The sequence below is a fragment of the Bacillus rossius genome, chromosome 11 (assembly GCF_032445375.1).
Source record: "Bacillus rossius redtenbacheri isolate Brsri chromosome 11, Brsri_v3, whole genome shotgun sequence".
Lineage (NCBI taxonomy): Eukaryota > Metazoa > Arthropoda > Insecta > Phasmatodea > Bacillidae > Bacillus > Bacillus rossius.
In genome coordinates, this window is record NC_086338.1 from 12,419,664 (window position 1) to 12,436,916 (window position 17,253).

Sequence of the window (17,253 nt, forward strand, 5' to 3'; positions counted from 1 at the left end):
CCCTTATGCTTATAGGCATTACAACTGCGCAACTCTGCTGAGGATTGAGTTTAACGTGTATTTGTTCTTTTTTGCATGCACCATGGGGACTCCGGCAACCGGGTGGATATACCGTTTGCGGAGAGACGACCTAATCCAGGTCCTAACCGAGGAAGCTGTTCCGTTCGAGGAGGACGCAACTGTGGCTACCCTTCGTGGGTTGCTTGTTCAGCATGTGCGAGGCGCCTGGGAATCGTCAGAAGAGGTACCGTCTCGGCAAGTCCCCACCCCCGCTAATCCTGTTTCATATAATTCTAGATTTAATGAAAAGGCTTTCTTTGCTAATTTGAAACTTCTCCCTCGTCTTGATTGTTGTGATTTTTTGATTGCGGCTGCACGCTTAGCTGGGTTAAAACTAGTTTGTGAGGCGGAGCTTCTGAAAGCTCTGTTAAACCTCTGTGGCGCGGCGTTTTTGCCACTGCTCACTGACGCCATAAGCCGGAATTTAACTTTCGCGCAGTTCAAGACGTCTGTGTTACAGATCGCCTCTCCACCACGTGTTTTGGAAATGTGTAAACGTGAGCTAGTATTCAGGTTTCAGAAGCCTGATGAGCCCTTATTACAGTTCATTCATTCCGTTGCGGCCTATGCCGAGGTGCTGGAGTTGAATCTCCCTGAGGCTGAATTAACACAAGCTATAGTAGGCAACGTTTCACCGCTGGTGTTACAGTATAGCGCTATGCTTAGCCCCCCTTCCAGTCTGAGTGCTCTCTGCAAGTGGAGCTCAGACGTGGAGAATAGATTGTTGGCTGTTAAGAAGTATCAGAAGGATTTTCCTTCCATGCCTACGCCAGCTAGCTTTGCTTTGAATTCTAAAATTAAATCTCCTAGTTTTCAGCCCACTTTGCATGTCAGTTCTGAACCTGCTCGCGCTGTGCGCGCAACGCGACACGTTGAGGCCGCGGCGAGTCTTGCCGGCAGACGCACAGTCGGCAAATGCGTCCGGCCCATTCTCTAATCGTCCCAGGTGTGCCAACTGCTGTACATTCGGCCACCCGGTGTCTGAGTGCACGCAGCTTCCGTGAGCCGCGAACAGCGAAAATGTTTCCGTTGTAAACGCACAGGGCATTACAAAAATCAATGTCCGGGAAACGGGCCTTGACCAGGCGTGCGAGTGGTCGCCACGGTCGTCGCATGAGGAAAGCCGCTCATCATTTGTACAATAATTTTGTACATGTTCGTCTGTTTGGCTAAATTGTTCCGGCCTTAATAGATTCTGGTGCTACCCGTTCATTTATTAGCTCTGAATTGTTCGATGCATGTTGCATCAAATCTCCGCATTTGCTAAGCCGTGTAAGTGCCGGCTCTGACGTAAAAATTTGTGTCGCCAACGGCGTGATTGTTACGTCAGACGTTGATGTGGAACTTCACTTCAAAATCGCGGGTTTTTCCTGGAATTGGCGATTTAATGTTGTTGCCGGGTTATGTCACCCGCTCATTTTAGGATTAGATTTTCTGGGGAAAACGCGATGTTTGTTAGATGTCGCTAATCAGGAACTAGTATTTGGCTTTCATCCTTCAAAGAAAATTAAACTCATTCATCAGGACTTTCATCAGGACTCCACTTCTGTCATGTCGTGCGCCGACAATTCTGACATCATCAATAGGGACGCGGATATAGCTAACGTCATGAATATGTATTCTGATGTAATTACCAGCCGGATAGGTAGGTGCGATGTCATGCCCTATAAATTCTATCTTAAGGACACGACTCCCGTCAGGGCAAAGGGACATAAAATTTCACCGCCTAAATTGCAAAAATTGAAAAATATCATTGATCGTCTCTTAGATGCAGGAGTTATTGCTCCCTCTGTTTCCGATTTTAGTTCGCCGTCCTTGTTAGTCCCTAAGAAGGAGGCTGGTGATTTTAGGCTGGTTCATAACTATAAAGAACTCAATGATAAGATTAAAGAGGACAGCTACGAGTTTCCAACCGTAGAGAGCGCCCTCCAACATCTAGGGAATGACGCCATATTTATCGTTATTGATTTGAATGCTAGTTTCCACCAGTATCTCTTGCATCCGGACTGTCGCAAATATACTGCATTTTCTACCCCTTCGGGGCAATTTCAATTCAATCGAGTGCCTATAGGTGTGTCTTTTGGTAGCCAGGCGATAAGCCGAGTGCTAGATCACATTCTCGGTGACTTGAAATATAAATCAGTATTTAATTACATTGACGATATTATCATCTACAGTGCTAATCTGGAGCAGCATAAACAACATTTGTGTCCGTTGTTTGACCGCCTCAGAGCCACTAATTTAATGGCAAATCCCGATAAGATTCACTTGGGAAAATATTACAGTAGAGCATCCTGTATCCGTAATTCTACTTATCGGAATTTCTACTATCCGGATGTTTTCCGAGAGTTAAAAAAAATTTACAAAATTTAAAAAAATAGATATATTTTTAAATGAATTATAATATATATTAATATATATTATTCCCACGGAAGTAAATACAGATTGTTTGCGCAGTTCATGCCCCGTCTAGTCAGTCAGGGTGCACTTGATTTTATAAACACTCAGCGAGTTATGATGGAAGCCAAGGCTTACGGTCTCGCGACTGCAGTGCACGGGCGTCGAGCGCATATCAGGAATTGGCGGCAGCAGCCCCGCCTACACGTGAGCGCGCCGTGATAACGCGTTGTAGGGGAGGGGGAGTGGTGTATTGTGTGCGTTCAATGTCAGTCTTGCTTGTGGTGCGCGATCGCTAGTATGTACGTTCCTGCAGACACGTGATGTTTTCAAAACATAAACTTCCTGGTGATGAGGAAAAGAGTAGTAAGCGAAGGAAAAAAGTTCTTACCATTAAAGAAAAGGTTGAGATTCTCAAGAAACTATATGGTGGGTCTTCTGTTAAAAATCTCAGCCAATCGTATGATGTCGGCATTTCGACGATTTACGACATAAAGAAACAAAAGAATGAACTGTGTAAATTTTATTCGGACAGTGATACGAAGAGAGAAATTAAAAACAGAAAAACAAGGTCTGCATGGTTAAATGTAGCGACCTTGATAATGCTCTTTATCAATGGTTTCGTTTGCGGCGAAGTGAAGGTGTTAGCATTTATGGACAGATGCTGATAGAACAGGCAAAAATGTTTCATGCCGAACTGAATCTAACATTCGATTGTGACTATTCGTTAGGGTGGCTTCATAAATTCAAAAAATGCCATGGAATTTCGTTTTTCAAAGTTAGCGGTGAAAAGCTTTCTGCAGATACAGCGGCGGCGGAAAAGTTATTTGTTGAGTTCGCAGAATATGTGTTGGACAACAACTTAACAGCAGACCAAGTTTACAATGCGGACGAGACTGCCTCGAAGCACGCTGTGCACTGCAGATAATCCTCACAGCGGGATGAAAGATTCTAAAGACAGATTGACCGTGCTTGGTTGTTCAAATGCTGCCGGTACCCACAAGCTGAAGCTACTCGTAATTGGCAAAAGCTTGCGCCCAAGGGCGCTAAAAGGTGTTAAAGTGTTACCCGTTGAATACCGAGCTACAAAAACCGCGTGGATAACATCTGCAATAACCACAGAATGGTTTGACAGTTTTGTGCGCCAGAGCCGGCAACACTGTAACAAGATAGGCTTAGACCCGCACTGCAAGATTGTCCTTGTGCTAGACAACTGCTCCGCGCATCCTGTATCTGAAACTCTAGACAGGGATAATGTTTCTGTCATGTATTTGCCCCCTAACTGCACTGCACTAATCCAACCGCAAGATCAGGGAATATTACGCTCCCTAAAATGTCGTTATCGCACGGAGTTCATGAAGCACTTTTTATCTGATCTGAATGGCTGCAAAACGATCTCAGAAATTAAAAAGGAATACACCATAAAGGATGTCATATGGTCACTAGCTCGTGCATGGGAAGGTATGCCTGCGTCAACATTTCACAAGGCATGGTTTAAATTGTGGCCGACTTTGGTTTATCGTGACGAGGTTCATGACAAGGGAAATGAAGCCGACTTCAAAGGTTTTGAACAAAAAAACGTGAACGAACTGCTGGAGTATGCCAAGAACATAACAAATCCAGAACTAGAAGACTTACAATTGCAAGAACAAAACATTGTGGAATGGTTTTGTGTTGATGATAATGTTCCCGTTGTGCATCACTTTTCAGATAAGGAGATATTAGACTTTGTTAAGTGTAACAAAGACGACGGAAACAATGAAAGCAGTAGCGATGAAGATGAACCACAGGAGAAAATCTCGCAAGATGAGTGCCTTCACCACATTGAACGATTAATAGCTGGCCTAGAGCAACGAAGTTATATCAACAACCAGCAAATTATGCATTTGTATATGCTTCAAAAACAGCTGACTGAAGAGAAGCACAAACGTGTGCAGCAACAACGCATTAGTGACATGTTCAAAAAAGCTCCTGTTTCCACACCTGCTTCAACTACGAGTGAGAACATTGACGATCCAACACCTGGCACCAGTGGCACAAACGTAAACAGTTACGTTCAGAGTGACAGTGACAGTGATTAACTTTAACTTCTCCTGTCTTTCACAATGTGTGACGATTTAGGTAATTTGTTGTTTAGCTTTTTAAATTTAAATTAATGCGACTGTTAAACAATGTTTCTTACACACAGACAAGTGGGGCCGTATACAGTGATTATTTCAATGCAGTTTATCTAAGTTCTAGGACATAATTTTTTATTCGCGGGACATGTGTAGCCTACAGTGAGTCATGGTAAGTGTTTTTTTATTTGTAATGTACCGTACCTAACTGTACCATGTGTTATTATTTTATATTTTATTTATGCGACATAAGGATACACCAAATCACTGTACAAACTGTATGTAAATTACGTAATTGTAACACAATTCATTGAATGTCAAACGTCTCGCCTACGTCTGCTTGCTTCGCGCGGACATCATGGTACAGTCACGTAGCTGTAGCTTGCTTCTAGGCAAGGTCTGATAAGTGTGCCCGTGGCAAGGTCACACCACCGGATGTAGCTGTCATCACATTACCCCCACCCCCCTTGCCGTCGTCCTTATCTACAGCTACAGGATGTTCACAAACTTCGGGAGCAATTTTTTTTTTCAATTAGGGGACTTTATAGTGAATTTCTACTTTCCGGAATTTTCTACTATCCGGAATAGTCTAAGTCCCGACCATTCCGGATACAGGGTGATCTACTGTACGTGAGATTTTTAGGTTACATCATTTCTAAAGGTAAATTTATCATGGATCCCGATTCAGTTTCCCCTATTGTAAATTTCCCTCCTCCTAGGAACGTACGAGGAGTTCAAAGATTTCTTGGCATGACGGGATATTACGCTCGTTTCATTCCCGATTACGCTGCGGTCTGTAGTCCGCTTAATAAGCTGTGTAAAAAGAATGTTGTTTTCGAGTGGGGTGACGCTCAACGGAAAGCCTTTGACAGCCTTAAAGCTTTGGTGCCTTCTCCTCATGTCTTAGTTCTACCTGATTTTCAACGCAGGTTCGCACTCCAGGTAGATGCGTCAATCATCGCTGTAGGTGCCGTCCTTGGGCATATTGAAAACGATAGGTTACGCCCTATCGCCTATGCCAGTAGAACACTCACAGACGGGGAACGATGTCTGGGTACATACGAGAAGGAAGCCTTAGCATGCTTGTTTGGCGTCGAGAAGTTCGCGTCTTATCTTGATTGTTTCGAATTTGATTTATTCACGGACAATCAGGCGCTCAGCTGGCTCTTTAACCATCCGAACCAGCTCGGTACGCTCGGGCGCTGGGTGTTGAGATTGTCTCACTTTAAATTTAAATTACATCACATTAAAGGTAGTGACAACGTAGTGGCTGATGCGCTTTCGCGAATGTTTTCCCCGGATGAGTTTGACACACGTGTTTCGTCTGTGGCTGAAACAAAGCCGATTTGTGCCGCTGTTTGTAAAGTATTTCCCGAGTAATTTCTTAGCATTCAGCAATGTCAGCAGGAGGATCCGTTGTGTATTAAAATCCGTAAGGATTTGAGTGCTGGTAAAGCCGTGCCTTACATTGAGGAACTGGGTGTAGTGTATTATATCGGGACATCCGGTAGGCAAAAGAAGGCTGTTGTTCCTGCCTCCCTTCGTCCTATTGTGTTGAAATATTTTCACGACTCCTTGTTTGGTGCGCACTTAAGCATCAACAAAACTTTTCGTCGAAGTAGCGCGCATTTAGCCTGGCCTGAATTGCGAGCTGATGTTCAAAAACACGTGCGATCTTATCGAGATTGTCAAGTCTCAAAGCCCCCGCTGTGTGCCAAAGTCTGCTTGTATTGCGCTGATGCTCCTGTTGCCCCCTGGCATGTGCTTCACATTGACATTTTTGGTCCTCTACGTTCAAAAATGTTTGCTGTGTGTTAAGCACTTTAATAGCTTTTGTGGACCATATTGGTTGTTGTTAATTAAGTAATCAATTTGTTTTTTTTGGCCTAATTAAAACTTTATTAATGTTGAATACCGTTGTTGTGTAACAAATACCTATCCTCAATCCTTGCCATGCTATGGCCTCCCACCCCGCCTTTATGCTTATAGGCATTACACACGTTCAAAAAAGGTTAATATTATCAAACTTGAGAGAAGTGCATTGCTTATCAAACACCCAGAGTTAAAAATTGGTTTCTCCAAATTTGCAGAACTGAGACCCAAGAACTGTGTAATAGCTGGTGCCAGTGGCACACATTGCGTATGTGTTTGCACTGCGCACCAAAACGTAAAATTAATGATTGTGGGTAGAAACTTGCATCAAATTACACTAACTGGGTTGGAAAATTCACTGAAAACGTATCAAGAATGTCTGTCACAAATAATGTGCAACCACCAAGTCAACTGTGCTTCCTTGATGAATGTGATTACTGTCCAATAATTAATGATTTTAAAGAAGCATTAATTACTGTCCAATAATTAATGATTTTAAAGAAGCATTAATAGGTTGTCTCGAGGAAGATATGATTGAGAACATTAGTTATAAAAAATGGGTAACAGTTGATTGTTGTTCTTTTGAAACATTACGTAAACCAAACAATGAATTTGTTGAGGAATTTTGTACCCAGTTAGTACACCTGAAGAAACATGACTTCATTGCAAAACAGCAATCACAATTTTTTGCTGAGAAGAAATCTTCATTGAGAGAAAATGAAGATGTGATAACATGCGACTTCGCAGAAAACTATTCGTTTGTTCTGCAAGATGAAGCTCAAGGGTTCCATTGGAACAACTCCATGGCTACTGTCCATCCATTTGTGGTGTACTACAAGAATACAGACATTGAAACAGAAAAACGAAGTTTTTCTTCATAAAAGTTTTGTATTTATTTCAGATTGTTTAGCCCATAACACAGTCTTTGTTCATGTCTTTCAAAAAAAAGTTATTGGCTTCTTGAAAAGTTTTCTGCCCAATTTAACAAAGTTGTAGTATTTCTCTGATGGCGCAGCTGCACAATATAAAAACAGAAAGAACTTTTCAAACCTGTGTCTCCAAGGTGAAGATTTTGATGGACTCAAGGCTGAATGGCATTATTACACAACCTCTCATGGCAAAGGAGTGTGTGATGGAGTAGCGGGTACAGTTAAGATTTTTGCAGCCAAGGCCAGTCTTCAAAATCCAACAGACAACCACATATTGACACCATTTCAACTTTTTCAGTGGGGAATAAGAAACATACCCTCAGTGACTTTTTTCTATGTGGCAAATGAAGAGTATGTTCAAGAAGAAAAATTGCTGAAAATTAGATTTGAAGAATCAACAGCTGTAGTAGGAAATCAAAAATTCCATGCATGTATTCCTCTTGCAACAGATACACTTGAGGCAAAAATCTATTCATATTCTGACAAATCTGAAGTGCACAAAGTTCAAATTAGTCCTGTTGTTGAAGATGTACCATTTGAAGATATAGTAGGTTTTGTTGCATGCACCTATGATAAACAATGGTGGATGACGTGTCTTCTTTCAAAAAATCAAGTTGAAGAAGAAGTTACTGTTTCTTTTCTTCATTCAAGTGGTCCTTCGTTTTTATTTATGTACCCAGGAGAGGACATTTTGACAGTACCGAAAAACTATATTCTTTGTAAAATTAATCCAATAACAGCCACAGGTAGAACTTACAGTGTCCTCAACAGGAGATGACTACAGCTTCACAGATTCTGTCTAAAAAGATAAATCTCTTATACTAATAATTCAAGAACAGTAACTAAAGTATTGTCTAAGTGATGATGATGATGATGATGACTGTAACTGACCGAAGACCATCATTGGTCAGGATCTCCAACCACTGAGCCAAGTGACTTTGTGTAAGTGACAGAAGACAAATTTTGTGAGATGTAACCATATAACATTTTTTTCTGTTATCTATATTGAGGGAAGTGTTATCAGTTTAGGCATACAACTGGTCTACTAACATAAAAATGTTTTACAACATTTAAGTACCGGTACATAAAGGGTAGCGTACTCACAGGCTGATACTTCCCAATAGAAACACAAACAGGGGGACAAAAACACATATTCAGTTTCAATGGCTTAGCACAGCTTCATCGAGCTGCAAGTTTAGGCCTTAAGTATGCCTGCATATTCTAGTATACCTAAATGAAGCTGGCGTAAGCCAGAAAACGTCGCAACCATGATTTCGCACAAAAAATGTGTCGTCCTGTTTTGTTCCTGTTTGGAAGTGTGAATACATACTCCTGCCCTTTATGTACTTTAATATTGGTAGCCTATCAGCCTGATATTTTATCATGAAGTATTGATAATTAATTTTGAAGACGGTAGTAGATGTATATTTTAACATAATGGTATCTCAACTGTTTTCAAATCATGCCAGTAATTTAAGTGATTTTCTTTGTTACAAAAGTTTACCTACATTAACACAGACAACATTTTTTTTTAGTAAGGTACCATTGGAATACCATAATGAAATTTAGTATATAGGTAATCAATAAAAGAATGAAAAAATTAATTTTTTTTTCAAAAAAATTGAAAATTCCATTTTTGAGTTTTATAAAATAATTTTTTTTTGAAACTTTTGAAGTAAAAACAGGTTTAATGTAACCATGTTGTCTTATATATTTCATGAAATGCCATACAAAACTAAACAAAATGCCACAAATTTCAGTACTCTTAAGTTTAACAGTTTTCTAACTAGAACAGTTTAAAGATTTCCTTGTGCTGCCGAATTTATAAGTTTTTTGGAATTTCATAAATTCATAACTCAAAAACCAACATTACTAAAAAAATACAATTTCACATTTTTCTTCTACTTAGCTAATACTAACACTGTGCCAAAAATAAAGGAAATGCTAACACATCAAGTTTTTTCCAATGGTTGATTTGACATGGATTGTCCCCTAATGAACCAGTTGTAGAATTTATAAATTCCAAGGCTTCGTATGCTGAGGCGCTTGAACTAGGTCTTGCTGAGCCTGACCTTGTACAAACAATATTAAGTAATATTTCACCCTTGGTATTGCAACATTGTGCCATGCTTCCCCCTCCTTCTACCTTGGATGCATTACGCAGGTGGGGTGGCGAAGTTGAGGACCGTCTCTTAGCCACAAAAATGTAGCTAGGGAAACGGTGCCTTGTTGACGGCATGCAAGTAGGGGTCTGATCGTAGACGTAACCTTAGCAGAGTTGCGAGAGAAGGGAGGGCAAGGGTAGCCATTTTGTCAAAAGATAAGTAGTAATGTTGAATTAAAAATGGGATGGCCTGCATCACGTTATTGTTATTAATTTTTTTTTGTTATTTATGTGTTATTTATTAATTTATTAGTGTTTATTTATTTGTGAACTGAGGGTATATGTTAGTAAATAAACTTGTGCCTGAATTGTTTAACTATGTTTTATTTCAGTTCGTGAATCTTCCCTTACCCTACCTGTATAGGTAGGAGACTAGGTCTCGGGTACCTCATGATAGTGCTCTATTTTTTTTTTTCTACCCCCAATGCTATAATCATGTTTTACGTTAGGGATTTGCCGGAGGCCCTGTGGAGCCTCGTAACAAGTGGTGTGAGGCTTGGGGCAAGTCTTATGTAGGGTTTGTATTTTAAAAATTGATATTTCTTTAGTACAGGATGGAAAGAAGAATGTGGCAAGCTGAGTTATTATTTTATTAGTTACGTTTTGTATTTTTGTGTAATAATGTCCGTGTTGTTTGTCACACTTTAAAATTACTTAATTTTTCTCTTACAGCAGCTGGTATTAGGAGGTCCGAATTTAACAAAGTGTCTGCATGTTTTTTTTTTAGGATGAACAAGCTACCTGATTAATTATAATATTATTAATTAAGTGCATGTAATTAAAATTTTGTTTTGTTATTTTAATTAAGTTGGAATTTTTTAGGTTTAAACATAGGGCATTTGTTGTAATCAGGCACAGAGACACATTACCTTACCAGTTATTAAGTGACTTTAAATTTTATTTAACTTGTTGATTTTAATTAATAGGCTGAATTTATTTTTGTTTGGACTGGGAACCGTCATTAATTCTTTTTATGGTTTCACCTGCAGGTGCTAAATAACAGTAAACATTAGGGACTTAGAGATGATTTAAGTTTTAAATTACAAAATTTTAAGGGTTGAGGTATGTCGCAGAGGTTCACCTTAAGCGTATGTGAGGATGATAAAGCATAAATACTGGAAGTAATAGGAAACTATAGCTCTGATGAAGAACCTTTAGTCAAATTACAAGATAAAATACGATCATTACAGTTAGGGAATAGTTGTGTAGAGGTTGAAAACATGGAGGCAGGAAAATTCTTCGTAGACCCTGGTCATTTTTGGGGGAAACAGTGTGAAAATGTGGAAGAGTGTCTAAAGCAATTCAGGAGAGCAGCCAAGGTTAATGGATAGAATAAACAGAAATGCATTTCCTATTTACCAACCTTCCTTAGGGGACCTGCGGGACGTTGGTACGATAGATATGAGAAAACGTTAGAAAATCTTAACAAAAATTGAGGAGCTTGCCACTGCTTTGAAGGCAGCTTTTGCACGAGTAGGACAGGTCGAAGACTTGGAATTACAACTCCGGTCAAGGATACAAGGTAGGGAGAAACCCTTTGAGGCTTTTGTTTATGATGTCTTACATTTGTACAATAGGCTTGACTCAAACATGTCTAAAGCCAACAAGTTTAGGTACTTGTTAAGAGGACTACGTTTTGATATTGTTAGGGAACCTTAGAAACATTGAGGCAGGGCTGTACTATGCCAAGAGGCATGATAGGGAACAAGAAAGCAACAGTAAACCAGAACATGTTCCTATTAGGAACATTAGGGACACAAATAACACTAATAATGCTATACTAGAAAGCACCTTACTTGAATTTGGGAAACAGCTAACCCAGTTACGAGAGGACATGAAAACACTGTGTGTTCAACCAAAACCGCAGGGGGGTTTTAAGCCTAGGGAAGAACATAGACAGAGTGTAACCAGAAACTTTTTTCCACCAAACAATCAGTTCAGGAGTAACACCTACAAAAACCCAACACCATGCTCGGGCCCTAGACCCAGCAGACCCCTGATGGACGACCCATCTGTTTCTATTGTAATAAACCAGGACACATGAGGAGAGAGTGCCCATCTCTACTCAGTAATCAGAAACAGGGAAACTAGACTGGACGGGGTACATTCGGGGTGTCCACCCGTTCTGGGAAAACAAAATGTCCCTTTGCAAGCGTGATGGGGTGTTGAGCCTCACAACAAAAATTTTTGGGACAGAAATCCCAGTGTTTATTGATAGTGGTGCCGTTGTATCACTGTTAGAAAATCGGTTGATGCTAACAAAATATTGGAGGCCGGCAGAGCCCAGAATGTTCTCGGGAGTGTCGGGACAACTTCACCACTTAAAACACATGAGTCGATTACACTTTGGACTAGGTGGGTTTAGGTATTCTCACCCTGTGGGTCTTGTGGAGACCCCAATAAAAGGGCTTGAGGTCTAATGCCGTGAATTGTTTCTTTATTTTTTTTATTGAATTTTGACCAGTTATTCCCAACAAACTCTAATGTAATGGCTTTTCATTGTTGGTGCCTTCTTTATCTCCTGGCAACAACTGTTACATTGCAGGTACTTTATGTTTGTATCTTAATCCAGTCTTTCTTAATTTATTACATGTGCTGTCATATTGACAAATTATTGTCTACTTAAAAATTAGTTTGAAGGCATTTAAAAACTGTTGACTGCAAGACATTGGTTAATATTACATTAAATCACAGCAATCAATCAATCAATCAATCAATCCATCTATTTCTTTCCGTTTATTGCTGTTATATTTATTTCTGGAAGTTGATTTTAAAACATCTAATTTTTTTTTCCCCGCTCGATATGCGACAGTGGGGTTCACACTAGGAGGGGAATGTGTAATGAGCAGTGCGAGAGTGTTTTGCTTGTAGACTGCCACGGGTGCATTTAATTAATTAATTAATTTGTACTCTTGCAATTGGGCTTCCACCCGGTGGCAAGGGTAACTCCCTCTCAACTTAAACTTCTTTACTCCCTGGGCCTCCTCCCTCCCTTCCCCTTTAATACTCTCTCCTCAAGATCATTCCACTTCCGTCCCGTTCTCACCAGCAATGAAATGAAAACAGAGTAAAAACTATGGCACTTTATTGACCTATCATACACACGCCTGTCCAACCAATGGCTGAGTCTGTTGTCGAACTATCATTTCACGTTAAGTCTATTACTAGAGACCCCGAAAAATGGTGAAGCGCGAAATTCACGAAATAACGCGAAAATTTGATACTTTAAACGAATTTTGCGAATTTCCTTTGATTTTGACATAGTCGCGAAATTCACGAATTTTCGCGCGAAATTCACGCTTTTTCGCACAAAATAATGTCCTTATGTTGTAAGTTCTATTTATTTACGCCATCATAAACATAGTCGTGAAATAAACATAGACTGAAAGACTTGTGCCGTGATATTATCTTCGTTTTGACACGTTACTAAAATTCACGTATTTTTATTACTCTGTTTACAAACAGTAAATATTGCCATCGCAAATGAAAACAAAATGTAAAAATTGTCAACAATCAATATGTGCGCACCACCAACATTACAAATTGACTCCACAGTTTTCGTGTTTTGAATAATGGTCGTTTCTGCCGCAAGGCGCACTGGTGTTGATTTTTCTAACCTAATTTAATCGCATCGAGCTAAGATGGCAGTCATTTTTGCGTGCACATATCTATGAGTGTTTACAACTACCGTCCACATTTTGTAAGTTTTGTGATACAATTGAATTTGTGGCTAAGATGCCGAAAACTTCGACAATGTTTGATCGCGAAAGAGAGATAAAATTGGATGATTTTATATTTTTGATCAGCGGGACAAAATTATGATGTGAAAGTTCTGCAACGTGCGGGTTGATTGTACACGCAAAGACACGTGCAAAAAGCATGTGGAAAATGACACACACAAAACAAAACAAAAAAGACAATTATTTTGTCAAGCATTCTACCGTGTCTAAACAAATCTCAATAGGCGACAGCGTGAATAAAGCAAACAAGCTTGAAAGTGCAGAAAACAAGAATTTTTTTTCTGATTTTGTTAATATGATTCTGTAAGTTAACATTCCTTTGGAAAAAGCTGATCATCCAGCTATGAGGGAATGGTGTAACACCCATGTTGAAGGTTAGCCTTATTTATTTAGAAATGTTTTCCCCCTCTAATAAAAGTTCATAAGCATATGTAGGCCTACAATATTATCGATTACCTTTACTTAAAATAAATATGCAAGTACCTCAGATTAACAAACACATAAATAGGATGGATTGCATTGTGAAATGGTGAGCACACCACAATATATTTTTGACTGATTGATTGATGGTTTGACTCTGTAATCCAGCAGTACCTAATCTAGAAAAGGTTAGGTTAGGTTTGGCTAAGAATTGTTTTGAATAAATTAACCCATTAATATTTTCAGCGATAACCTTATAAATGCTACCTATTTATAAGTATATTGTAAGTTATGTATACATTTTAGGGGCAGGGGATTTGCCATCATCAGCCAACACTCTTAGAGAAACTTATGTCCCAAAAATTGGCCAGGCAAATAAGGAAGCAGTAAGGCTATGAGGTTTTTTTTACACCGCCAATGGCATAATTTTTTCACAATTTTTTGGGGTCTCTACTGATTGCTTGTTTTTACACCGATTTTTTGCACCGCTTGCTAATTTTTACACCGTTTTTTTTGCACCGCAATGAGCCAGTTTTATTTACCATTTTCTGGGGTCCTTATCTATTACTCTGACGTTATGCACGGACAGGCTAGAGATAATAAATTCATGTTCACCTGCTGAGGCACCTAGTATGAATAACCTAACTGTTGCAATCCATTCGTGAATGTTTCACAGACAACTTCCATCTCCACATACCCAACTATGTTTTCCGTTTTATTTTATATACATTCCTTTAATTAATTCTCTATCTTACTGTTCTTATATGCCATGTTTACAATCTATTTCTAATTACTGCGCGTTTTGCCAAAATAAAAACAAACTTCCGAAGATGGCCGAAGGTTAACCCTTCGGGCTTCATCGCGATGTTCCTCAACCTTTGTACATTGTAGGCTTCCCATTTTGGGATATGACTTTTTGAGTAAATACGGTGCTGTCATTTCGTGTATTGGAGATAGAAATTTGTCTCTGACTTTGAACCATCCTGATTTGAGTCTCCCCACACGAGGTGCAGAGGTGAGGGAAGACAAAGGCCGTTATCGGGACAAAGGTAAACAGATGGGGCAAAAACAAGTAGATTCGTCCCCCTTCCCTAGTAAAGGCAATCAGCAAGCGATTTCAATGGAACAACTTAACTTAACCCAAATTTAGCCAGAGTAAATAGTGAGGGTAGGTAATGTGTCGGTGTCAGAACACTTGCGCTTAGATGCTCGAACACACCAGTTGGTACCAGTTTATTTCAAGGGAGGGGACCTACCTGATGAAGTTTTGCTTGAGCCTAAAGAGAATGTGTACAGTATATTTTCAGTGTTAGTTCCTCACAGTATTGTAAATCAGAAACAACACATTCACATATGGATCACGAAAACCGCACATCATCCAGTAGTCTTGCATCCTGGGATGAAATTAGGGCACTTGCATGAATTTAAGGGCATCCCCCTCTACATCTGAAGTCAGTAACATTTTACAAGTCAGGGAGAAAAAACCAATTTGACCTGACCCAATTGGATATTAACCCTAATTTACCTCCTGACCAAAAAAAAAAAAAAGCTAACACAACTGTTGTACAAGTACAGGGGCTGTTTTAGTTGGAATCCCACACAAATAGGACACACTAAAGAGGAAGTTCTCTTCCTTGACACAGGGAATAGTCCTCCTACTTCTTCTGTGCCCTACCGCGTGTCTCCAGGAGAACACGAAATAATTAACAAAATTGTGCAAGAACACATAGACAAAAAGATAGCTCTGCCATGTGACACCAGCTGGTGTTCCCCTGTTGTGTTAGTACGAAAAAAGGATAATGATTTCCGCATGTGTGTTGATTACCGCCGGTTTAATGTAGCGCTTAAAGATGATAAGTATCCCCTACCTAGGATAGATGATTTCTTAAGCCGCCTCACAGGAGCACGATATTTCACTCGCCTCGACATGAATGCTGGGTATCACCAGTTGAAAGTAGCTGAAAAGGATAAGGAGAAAACTGCTTTTGTAAATTCTGATGGAACTTATTGTTTTGAAACTTTGCCCTTTCGTCTGAAAACTGCAACTTCTATTTTCCAGAGATACATGGATAAAACTTTAGCAGGATTAAAGTCTAGTTTATCTCAATGACATCCTTGTGGTAGGAAATTCATTTAACCAGCATTTGGGCAGACTTGAATTAGTTTTGAAAAGAATACAAGATGCCAACTTTACTTTAAAACCTTTTAAGTGTACCTTTAGGACATGTAGTTAACAGCGAAGGCATTAAGCCACATCCTGGAAATATTTGTGCTGTTAGGGATTTTCCCCAACCTAAGGACCAATAGGGGGTTATGAGTTTCTTAGGACTTGCTTCGTTATATGGTAAATTCATTCCAAATTTTTCTCAAGTTGCGAAATCTTTGTCCTCTTTATTAAAGAAAAATTAGAAATTCATCTGGGGACCGGAACCGGAAAAAGCATTCCAAACTTTGAAAGACAAATTAACCACAGCGCCTGTTTTGGCCCATTTCCAGGAGAAATTACCCATTGAAGTACACACTGAGGCAAGTACAGTGGGTACCCTGTTGCAACGAGTCGATGGAAAGTTACAACCCATAGCCTATGCTAGTCATACTTTGACAGCAGCAGAAACCTGATACCCTATAACCCACCTGGAATGACTAGCTTTGATTTATGCTCTTGACCAGTTTCGATCATACATCTACATCAAACCTTTTAAGATCGTCACTGACCACCCTAGCCTGTGTTATCTTGATAGGTTAATATTCAATGCGCATAGTGCAGGGAGATTAACAAGACGGGCCTTGAAACTCATGGAGTATGACTACACTGTTTGTTATAGTAGTGGTAAAGCACATGGTCATGTTGATAGCCTGAGTCGTAATGCTGTGAATGAGGGAACCTTAAGTGATGAAGCTAAGTCCTTGAAATTACCGATATTTGTTTTGCAGGATATTGATTTAGCCCAATTACAACAATCTGACCCTAGTCTTGTACCTTTGATCAATGAAATTAAAAAACCTTCTTGACTCTAAGTCCTTGAAATTACCGATATTTGTTTTGCAGGATGTTGATTTAGCCCAATTACAACAATCTGACCCTAGTCTTGTACCGTTGATCAATGAAATTAAAAACCCTTCTGGACTCAACAGTAATCTTAGCAGACAAATCAAAAATTTATCTTTGATTGATGATGTGTTGAACAAAAATAATTCCAACTCGGTTGGTAAAGAAAAGCTGTTAGTGGTACCTGATAATCTGAAAGCTGAGGTTTTGAGTGAATGTCATGATAACCCTATCTTTGGAGGACACCTAGGCGCACCGCGCACTATAGATAAAATCACCCGTTGGTATTATTGGACCAACATGATTAAAGAAATTCAGGCATACGTACGTAGTTGTAGGGACTGTCAAGGGAAGAAGGGGGTACCTCAAAAGAAAGCTGGGCTACTTCAACCCTTACATGTTTGTAAGCCCTTTGAATTCATTGGAGTTGACATTCTAGGCCCTTTTCCCAGGACGATGTCAGGAAATTAGTATGTGTTAGTTGCAATAGACTATGGTACTAGGT

At 39.7% G+C, this 17,253-nt stretch overlaps 1 protein-coding gene across 1 annotated transcript in view; it reads left to right on the forward strand.

Moving 5' to 3' along the window:
- Positions 1-17,253, forward strand: part of LOC134536420 (probable cyclin-dependent serine/threonine-protein kinase DDB_G0292550) — a 129,983-nt gene that overhangs the window by 62,368 nt on the left and 50,362 nt on the right. The gene's annotated exons all lie outside the window — the stretch shown is intronic.